The sequence below is a fragment of the Bos indicus genome, chromosome 3 (genome assembly GCF_029378745.1).
Source record: "Bos indicus isolate NIAB-ARS_2022 breed Sahiwal x Tharparkar chromosome 3, NIAB-ARS_B.indTharparkar_mat_pri_1.0, whole genome shotgun sequence".
NCBI classification, from domain to species: domain Eukaryota; kingdom Metazoa; phylum Chordata; class Mammalia; order Artiodactyla; family Bovidae; genus Bos; species Bos indicus.
In genome coordinates this window covers 52,301,844-52,310,511 of record NC_091762.1, presented here as the reverse complement: position 1 = coordinate 52,310,511, position 8,668 = coordinate 52,301,844, and positions in this window count along the sequence as shown.

Sequence of the window (8,668 nt, the reverse complement as noted above, 5' to 3'; positions counted from 1 at the left end):
TTATTTTTAGATGAAGTAACTTATCCACAGTTACAGAGCTAGTGAATAATGCTTAGTCGTGTCCTACTCTTAGCGACCCCATGGACTGCAGCCTACCAGGCTCCTCCGTCCATGGGATTTTCCAGGCAAGAGTACTGGAGTGGGGTGCCATTGCCTTCTCCGAGTGAATAATGAGGTGAGATTAAATCTAACTTCATCTGATCATGAAGCTCATACACTATCCATCGTACCATGCTAAACACTAACTCTCTTCAGTCATGTCCAACTCTTTGAAACCCCACAGACTGTAGCCTGCCAGGCTCCTCTGTTCATGGGATTCTCTAGGCAAGAATACTGGAGTAGGTTGCCATGCCCTCCTCCAGGGGACCTTCCTAACCCAGGGATTGAACCCACATCTCTTATGTCTCCTGCATTGGCAGGTGGGGTCTTTACCACTAGCGCCACCTGGGAAGCCCATGCTACCTGTCAAATACATTATGGTTATCAAAAGAGAAAGTTACACTGAAAAAAAAAGAAAAAAAAAACAAAAACAAGGTTTTTGTTTTTTTTTTTTTAAACCATAAACGTATGAAGTAGTCTCACCATAAAAGTGTTCATAAATATTTTCCACCTTCTTGATAATTGAACAGGCAAGAATGTTAAAGTAGAGATAAAATGAAATACTCTCTTAAGTATGTCAAGCGGTGCTGTACTTCAATATTGGTTCTTATGTTTCTTTCCAATCTTCCATCTTTTCTTTTAGGTGACCTTAGTTTTTCATTTATTCATTTAATAATTCATATGTGCCAGATATTGTGCTAAGTGATAGTGATTTAAAAATAAATATAATTCCTGTCCAAGTTACTCTAAAAGGAAAATTACAGCTTATAAGTTGTATAAAATAGATTATTCAAATACTTTAACCATCAATAATGTGATGCTACTAAAATTTTCATACCTTAGGCTCCTTACTGCTACTTAAACAATGAAGAATTGATGCTTTGAACTGTGGTGTTGGAGAAGACTTTTGAGAGTCCCTTGGACTGCAAGGAGATCCAACCAGTCCATTCTGAAGGAGATCAGCCCTGGGATTTCTTTGGAAGGAATGATGCTAAAGCTGAAACTCCAGTACTTTGGCCACCAAATGCGAAGAGTTGACTCATTGGAGAAGACTCTGATGCTGGGAGGGATTGGGGGCAGGAGGAGAAGGGGACAACAGAGGATGAGATGGCTGGATGGCATCACTGACTCAATGGACGTGAGTCTGAGTGAACTCTGGGAGTTGGTGATGGACAGGGAGGCCTGGCATGCTGTGATTCATGGGGTCGCATAGAGTTGGACACGACTGAACTGAACTGAACTGAAACAATGAAGATTTGCCACCTCGGTGTGAAAGATAAATTTACATAAGCTCAGTTTTATACAGTATGCATGGAACAAGTTGTCAATATGACATAAGTACATGTAGTTACTGGTCATGACAATAACGGGTGGGAATGGGTAAGGGTCAAAGGAGACCCATACAACTTCTAAGTTTTTTCATAGTTTAGCTCAACTCACTATGTGAATTTTCCCAACCCAGGAACAAGAGGTTTATCAGAGATGATCTCATTTAAGAGATCACTGGTCACTAGGTGACCAGTCTCAGAAGACTCTCAACATTTCTGTTACTTAAACCTGTTAAACTGCATTTGTATTGAACACCTCTCACACGTGTCAGAAGATGATTTTCTATTTCTATTCATTTTTTTGCACATCCTTTGATAGAATCACTGATAGTTAAAACTGTAGAGTTTTTAAGGATATCTATCCCTGGTGGCAGATGGTCAATAATTCACCTACAATGCAGGATACCCGAGTTCGATCCCTGGGTAGGGAAGATCCCCTGGAGAAGAGAATGGCTACCCACTCCAGTATTCTTGCCTGGAGAATCCCATGGACAGAGGAGCCTGGTGGGCTACAGTCCGTGAGGTCACCAAGAATCAGACATGACTGAGCAACTAACACTTTCACTTCACAAAGCAAAGCTTTGGAGGACTGAAATAGTATTTCTCTCTGGAGAAGAGGGCAGATTTATTTGTTGACCAGTAAAATAAAGATCATGTCTTTCACCAGAGAAAAGTTTGAGCAGATTGCTTGTGACCACTCTGGCATGTGCAACCTGCAATGGAAGAGGGAGAACAGAAAACAATGGGGAACAGAAAACAGTGGATAAATACTTGTGGCTTCTCTTAAATCTGGGTGAAAATTTCCACAGCACATTTCACAAGCCCACTCAAAGAATTCTGCAAGATCATCCACAGGGGTGGCCAGACCCTTAACACATCCTTGTCTTGGCTTCTCCTCCTTCCTATCTTTTCTGCCTGTTTCCTGGAATCACACAGTTTAATAAATGTTACTGGCCTTAAGGGGAACCCACACAAAGACACCGTCTTATATGTCTAGGTTTTAACGATTGTTATTTTCCATAAATTAATGTCTGGAGTATTTGAAGAGTTGTTATTATCAGTGCTGGGACTAAGCTGCTTAATGCAAAAATCCTGGGTGCTAACGGAATCCAGTGCTTTTCAAGTGCCTTAAGAGGAGCGGTTAGTTCTTTTCTTAATTTTGTCATAGGACTTCCTAATTGTTTAGGAAGAGAAAATGTTTAAAAAGAGAAAATGTAAACTGATGACCACAAAAAAGCATGGAAGAGAGAAGTAGGCATATTCCATGAATGCATTAGTTTCTACAACTGCCTACTCAAGATTAACTTAAAAAAATAAGAAAAAAGACAGGAAAATTTGAGGTGCTGGCTGTTAAACCAATTTTTTTATAATAAAGTGTTCACTTTGTTCAAGCAAAGTGTAAAGTTACAGGAACCTATCCTTCATTTTTAATATTCATGATGACTATCCATGGGTAAACTGCAGTGGAAATGTGGTGGAAAGAATGCATTGGCCAGGGGTCTTGCTACAAGGAACTATCCTGTAAAGTTAACTTGCTTTGACAAGTTCCAGATGTGCTTCATCTGACCAGAATTATTGAGATCCCAGAGCTGAGCACAGATTAAGGAGATGTGATTTCTTATGATGAGTGTTTATATAATCAATTGTCTATCTTATAGAATCTAAAAACAGAATTTTTAAAATGTTATCATTTTTGGTAAGACTGCTATTATGCTTTATGTGTGTGTCACATGAAAGGAGGCACTGAGCATTTTCATTTCTGGGTCTCTTTTTCCTTTCTCGGTTATATTTTAGTTGCCACTCTCAGCCACTTTCTTAGCTACTTGATGGCTTGAGGAGATGGTGGCTATACCTTCTTAAAGTTGATAGCTCACTCCATCCAAGTGGATGTAGGTAAGAACTAGGTAAGGGATCCTCTTTAGATCCCTCCAACATATTCTGAGATTAGAGTTACCCTTTTTTGAGAAAGTTTCAGGTTTCTAAAGAGGTGCTATAAAAATTCTCCAAAAAAATTTATGGTGTAACTTATGCTGCTGCTGCTAAATCGTTTGTCATGTCTGACTCTTTGCAACCCTATGGACTGTAGCCCACCAGGCTCCTCTGTCCATGGGATTCTCCAGGCAGGAATACGGGAGTGGGTTGCCATGCCCTCACCCAGGGGATCTTCCCAACCCAGGGTTCAAACCCTTAGCTCTTACACTGGCAGGCAGGTTCTTTACCACTAGTGCCACCTGGGAAGCTGAGCATAACTTGTAATTTGCTCCAAATTTTAAGACACATGCTACTCTCTCTTTTTCACATGGATAGAGAGAAAGAATGTATTAGAACGTTAGTAACAGCATAAGTGTGACTCAAACTGTTAAGAAAGATTAGAATCATTGCTATTGAGAACGCTGAAATAATTTTATGGCTTTATCACAACCCATCACTAGCTATACAAGTCAGGAAGGAAAGGTTCAGTGGATCTTTGCCTTCACTTCAAAAAGGCGCTGAGTATTTGCTAGCTACTCTCTCCTCATATCAGAATTAAATACCAAAGTTTTTGTCCATCCAGAGTCACATTGTTAGCAAAGACTTCCAGCTATGGATTTATGCAATATTTCTTCCACTCTGCCTTCTCTATTTTTTTTTTTTAACATGGAGAGGGTGATTAGGGACACTCTTATCAAGGAAAAGAAACTACAATCAGAAAGTACTAATCACAATTAGAAAGTACAAAAAGAAACTACAATTAGAAAGTACTAATCACAATTCTTAACTATTTTAATCAATAAATACTAGAGTGTCTTTTCTTTTTCCATATTAAATAGTTGACTTACTGTATGGTAAAAATTTCCTCTGCATGCTTTAGTGGCATTTGTTTAATTTGTAAGTTCATGCCAAAATGCAAGCTTCTTTTGTGATGCTCTAGAAGTTGACAAACATTTTCCATAAAGAGCCAGATAGTACATATTTTAGACTTTGTGGGCCACACATCTTTGTGGCAAATATTCAACCCTGCCATTGTAGAGCAAAAACAGCCACGGACATTACATAAACAAATGAGCATGGCCATGGCCCAAAGAACTTTATGGCATTGAAATTTGGTTTTTGTATAACTTTCCTATGTCACAAAATAGTATTCTTTTAAAAAATTTTTTTTAATAATTTTCAAGTGTGAAATTCATTTTAGCTTGCTATGTGTACAAAAAACAGGCAGCAAGCTAGATTTGGCCCAAGATCATTGATGTTCCAATATAACTTATGAGAGTTACAGTTTATCATTGTGCTTAAAGTTTCAGAGTGAACTGTGCCTATGCTTCCATTTAAATTGTATTTTAGTCTTTGGGGAAGGGGCAGGAATTTACTACCTTACTGTAAAATTCTCCAAGCCAGGCTTCAACAGTACATGAACTGTGAATTTCCAGATGTTCAAGCTGGATTTAGAAAAGGCAGAGGAACCAGAGATCAAATTGCCAACACCGCTGGATCATCGAAAAAGCAAGAGAGTTCCAGAAAAACATCTACTTCTGCTTTATTGACTATGCCAAAGCCTTTGACTTGTGGATCACAATAAACTGTGGAAAATTCTGAAAGAGATGGGAATACCAGACCACCTTACCTGCCTCCTGAGAAATCTGTATGCTGGTCAAGAAGCAACAGTTAGAATGGACATGGAACAACAGACTGGTTCCAAATTGGGAAAGGAGAATGTCAACACTGTATATTGTCACCCTGCTTATTTAACTTCTATGCAGAGTACATCATGAGAAACATTGGGCTGGATGAAGCACCAGCTGGAATCAAGATTCCTGGGAGAAATATCAATAACCTCAGATATGCAGATGACACCACCCTTATGGCAGAAAGCAAAGAAGAACTAAAGAGCCTCTTAATGAAAGTGAAAGAGGAGAGTGAAAAAGTTGGCTTAAAATTCAACATTCAGAAAACTAAGATCATGAAATTTGGTCCCATCACTTCATGGCAAATAGATGGGGAAACAGTGACAGACTATTTTGGGGGGGCTCTAAAATCACTGCAGATGGTGACTGCAGCCATGAAATTGAAAGATGCTTGCTCTTTGGAAGAAAAGCTATGACCAACCTAGACAGCATATTAAGAAGCAGAGACATTACTTTGCCAACAAAGGTCCATCTAGTCAAGGCTATGGTTTTTCCAGTGGTCATGTATGGATGTGAGAGTTGGACCATAAAGAAAGCTGAGTGCTGAAGAATTGATGTTTTTGAGCTGTGGTGTTGGAGAAGACTCTTGAGAGTCCCTGGGACTGCAAGGAGATCCAACTAGTCCATTCTAAAGGAAATCAGTCCTGAATATTCATTGGATGGACTGATGCTGAAGCTGAAACTCCAATACTGTGGCCACCTGATGCGAAAAGTTGACTCATTGGAAAAGATCCTGATGCTGGGAAAGATTGAAGGCAGGAGGAGAAGGGGATGACAGAGGATGAGATGTTTGGATGGCATCACCAACTCAATGGACATGAGTTTGAGCAAACTCCAGGAGTTGGTGATGGACAGGGAGGCCTGGTGTGCTGCAGTCCATGGGTCACAAAGAGTCAGACATAACTGAGCAACTGAACTGAACTGAAGCACTATTGATGGGATTGTAAAATGGTATGTGCATGCTCAGTTGCTTCAGTCATACCAGACTCTTTGCAACCCTATAGACTGTAGCCTGCCAGGCTCTTTGGTCCATGGGATTCTCCAGGCAAGAATTCTGGTGTGGGCTACCATGCCCTCCTCCAGGGGATCATCCTGACCGAGGGATTGAACCTGAGTCAGCTTCTGTGGCAAACTGTATGAAAAACTCAAATAATTAAAAATAGAATTGCCATATAAGCCAGCAATTTCTCTTCTGGGTAAATATCCTAAGGAAATGAAAAGTTCTTGAAAACATATTTGTACACCCAAGTTTATAGCAGCATTATTTACAATAGCTAAAATGTGGGGAAAATTTCAGTGTCCACTGATCAATTAATAGATAATCAAAATGTAAGGTATGCCTACAATGGAATATTATTCATCCACAAAAGGAAGGAAATTCTGACGTATTCTACAACATGGATGAACATTAAGGATATTAGGCTTAGTGAAATATCAGGTACAAAAAGACTGATGCTGTATGATTCCTCTTCCATATGGTACCTAGAGTAGTCAAATTCATAGAGACAGAAAGTAGAATGATGGTTTCCAGGGGTTAAGAGAAACAAGGAATGGGAAGTTACTATTTGGTGGTTATAGAGTTTCCATTTTGCAAGATAAAAAAGAGTTCTGAAAATGGACAGTGGTGATGCTGCACAATGATATGGACTTAATGCCACTGAATTTGTTTGTTGTTGTTGTTTTAGTTGCTAAGCTGTGTCAAACTCTTTTGTGACCCCACAGGCTATAGCCCTCCAGGCTCGTCTGTCCATGGGATTTCCCAGGCAAAAATTGCATGCTTAAAAATGGTTAAAATGCTTAAGGTTATGTGTATTTTACCACAATAAAATTTTTTGTTTTAAATATAGTTGAGGTCTAACATAAACCAAGACCTTTGTAATCAAACAGTCCTAGATTTAAATTCCAGCTCTGCTACTTACTAACTGGTTGTTGTCAGCAGTTTACTTAGTCTTTTCTAAAGCTCATTTTCCTAGGCCAAAAAACAGTTTCAGGAGTTAAAGAATTAATTAGATAGCACATATACAGGTCTTACTACAGGGCCTGATTGAGTGCCTAGTGACAGCCCCTATCCAATATAGCCTTTCTCTTACACCAATAATTCAAACATATATCAAATGAGATTGAAAGGGAATTCTTAGAGGTTTTCTCTTATTGAATTGCTATTAAACTTTCTTAATTTCTATTTAGGATGCCTGGATGAAAGGATAGACCCCACGTTCAGTTGCTAGAATTTATCCCTTGATGCCACTACTGTGTTGTTTTACCTATAAATACCCATTTCTCTTAACATTCAGGCTTCCCTGGTGGCTCAGATGGTAAAGAGTCTGCCTGCAGTGCGGGAGACCTGGGTTCGATCCCTGGATCAGGAAGCTCCCTTGGAGAAGGAAATGGCAACCCACTCCAGTATTCTTGTCTGGAAAATCCCATGGATGCAGGAGCCTAGTCAGCTACAGTCCATGGGGTCGCAAAGAGTCGGACAGGACTGAGCAACTTCTCTCTCTCTCTCACCATTCCAGTTTAAGACTAAGCTTAAACATTATCCACCTACCTCAACTAGAGCTGGACCCTGAGTTCGGCAGGTCGGGGGAGGGGGTGTTGGAACCATTTATGCCAATTTTCTTTCAACTATCCACCAGGTTTTTCAAAACAAATTTTTATTTGAGCCACAGCAAGCAAAAAAAAAAAAAAAAAAAGCCACCACATGTCAGCCTTTTTGTGATCTAGCACCTATATACAGGGAGTATCTGCTCTGCTTGTTCATATTCTCCCACCACGAACTCCAGAGCAGCATATTCTCTTGTTTTAGGTGTTTTCTCACAGGAGAGATGTGTCTGGAGGCAAGTCCCTTGTAAGTGACCTTTCCTGGACTGTTACTTTGACTGCTACTAATGCTCATCTTCAGGGAAAAGCAAAAAGCAAAAAAAAAAAAAAAAAAAGATCAAGTTTCAATCGGACACCCAGACAAGAAGAATATACTTTGTAATTTCCTCCTGTGCCCAGGGCTCAGGCTGTCCCCTCTCCAACCCCTTCTCCCCACAGGGCTCCACTGCTCACTAACCACTTCCCTCCAAAATGGCTACACAAGAAGGGATGCCTTCTTCACTGGCTAATTTGTTCTTATATCCACACACTAAAATCACTGACCCAGTTATTACTGCTTCAGCTCTTTTCTCCTGTGAAGGAGACCACATTTGGCAACACTAGAAATAACATTTTTGTGGTCACATCAGCAGTGATGAAAGCAGAGCTGTTACTTTTGCTTTCTTGTAAACTTTTAGTTTATAAACAAACTAGCTGTGTATCTCCTTTCAACATCTTTCAAAGAGGAATAAGCACAAACAAAATAGAAGGGGCTTGAGTGCAGCATAAATCCTCAAGTAGGAATAAATTCATTTTGAAACTTTTCCATAAAAAGACCATTTTAGATCGCCTATTTCAAGTTTTCACTCTCGCTCACTCATTCTCTAAACATTTACTGAAAAGGTCACATTGCTTATAGCCTTTTCCTCCTTTAGTTTATCTTCTACTCTCTCCTAAGTGATCTTATATAACTCGTTTATTTCTCTCCCCACCCCTGCC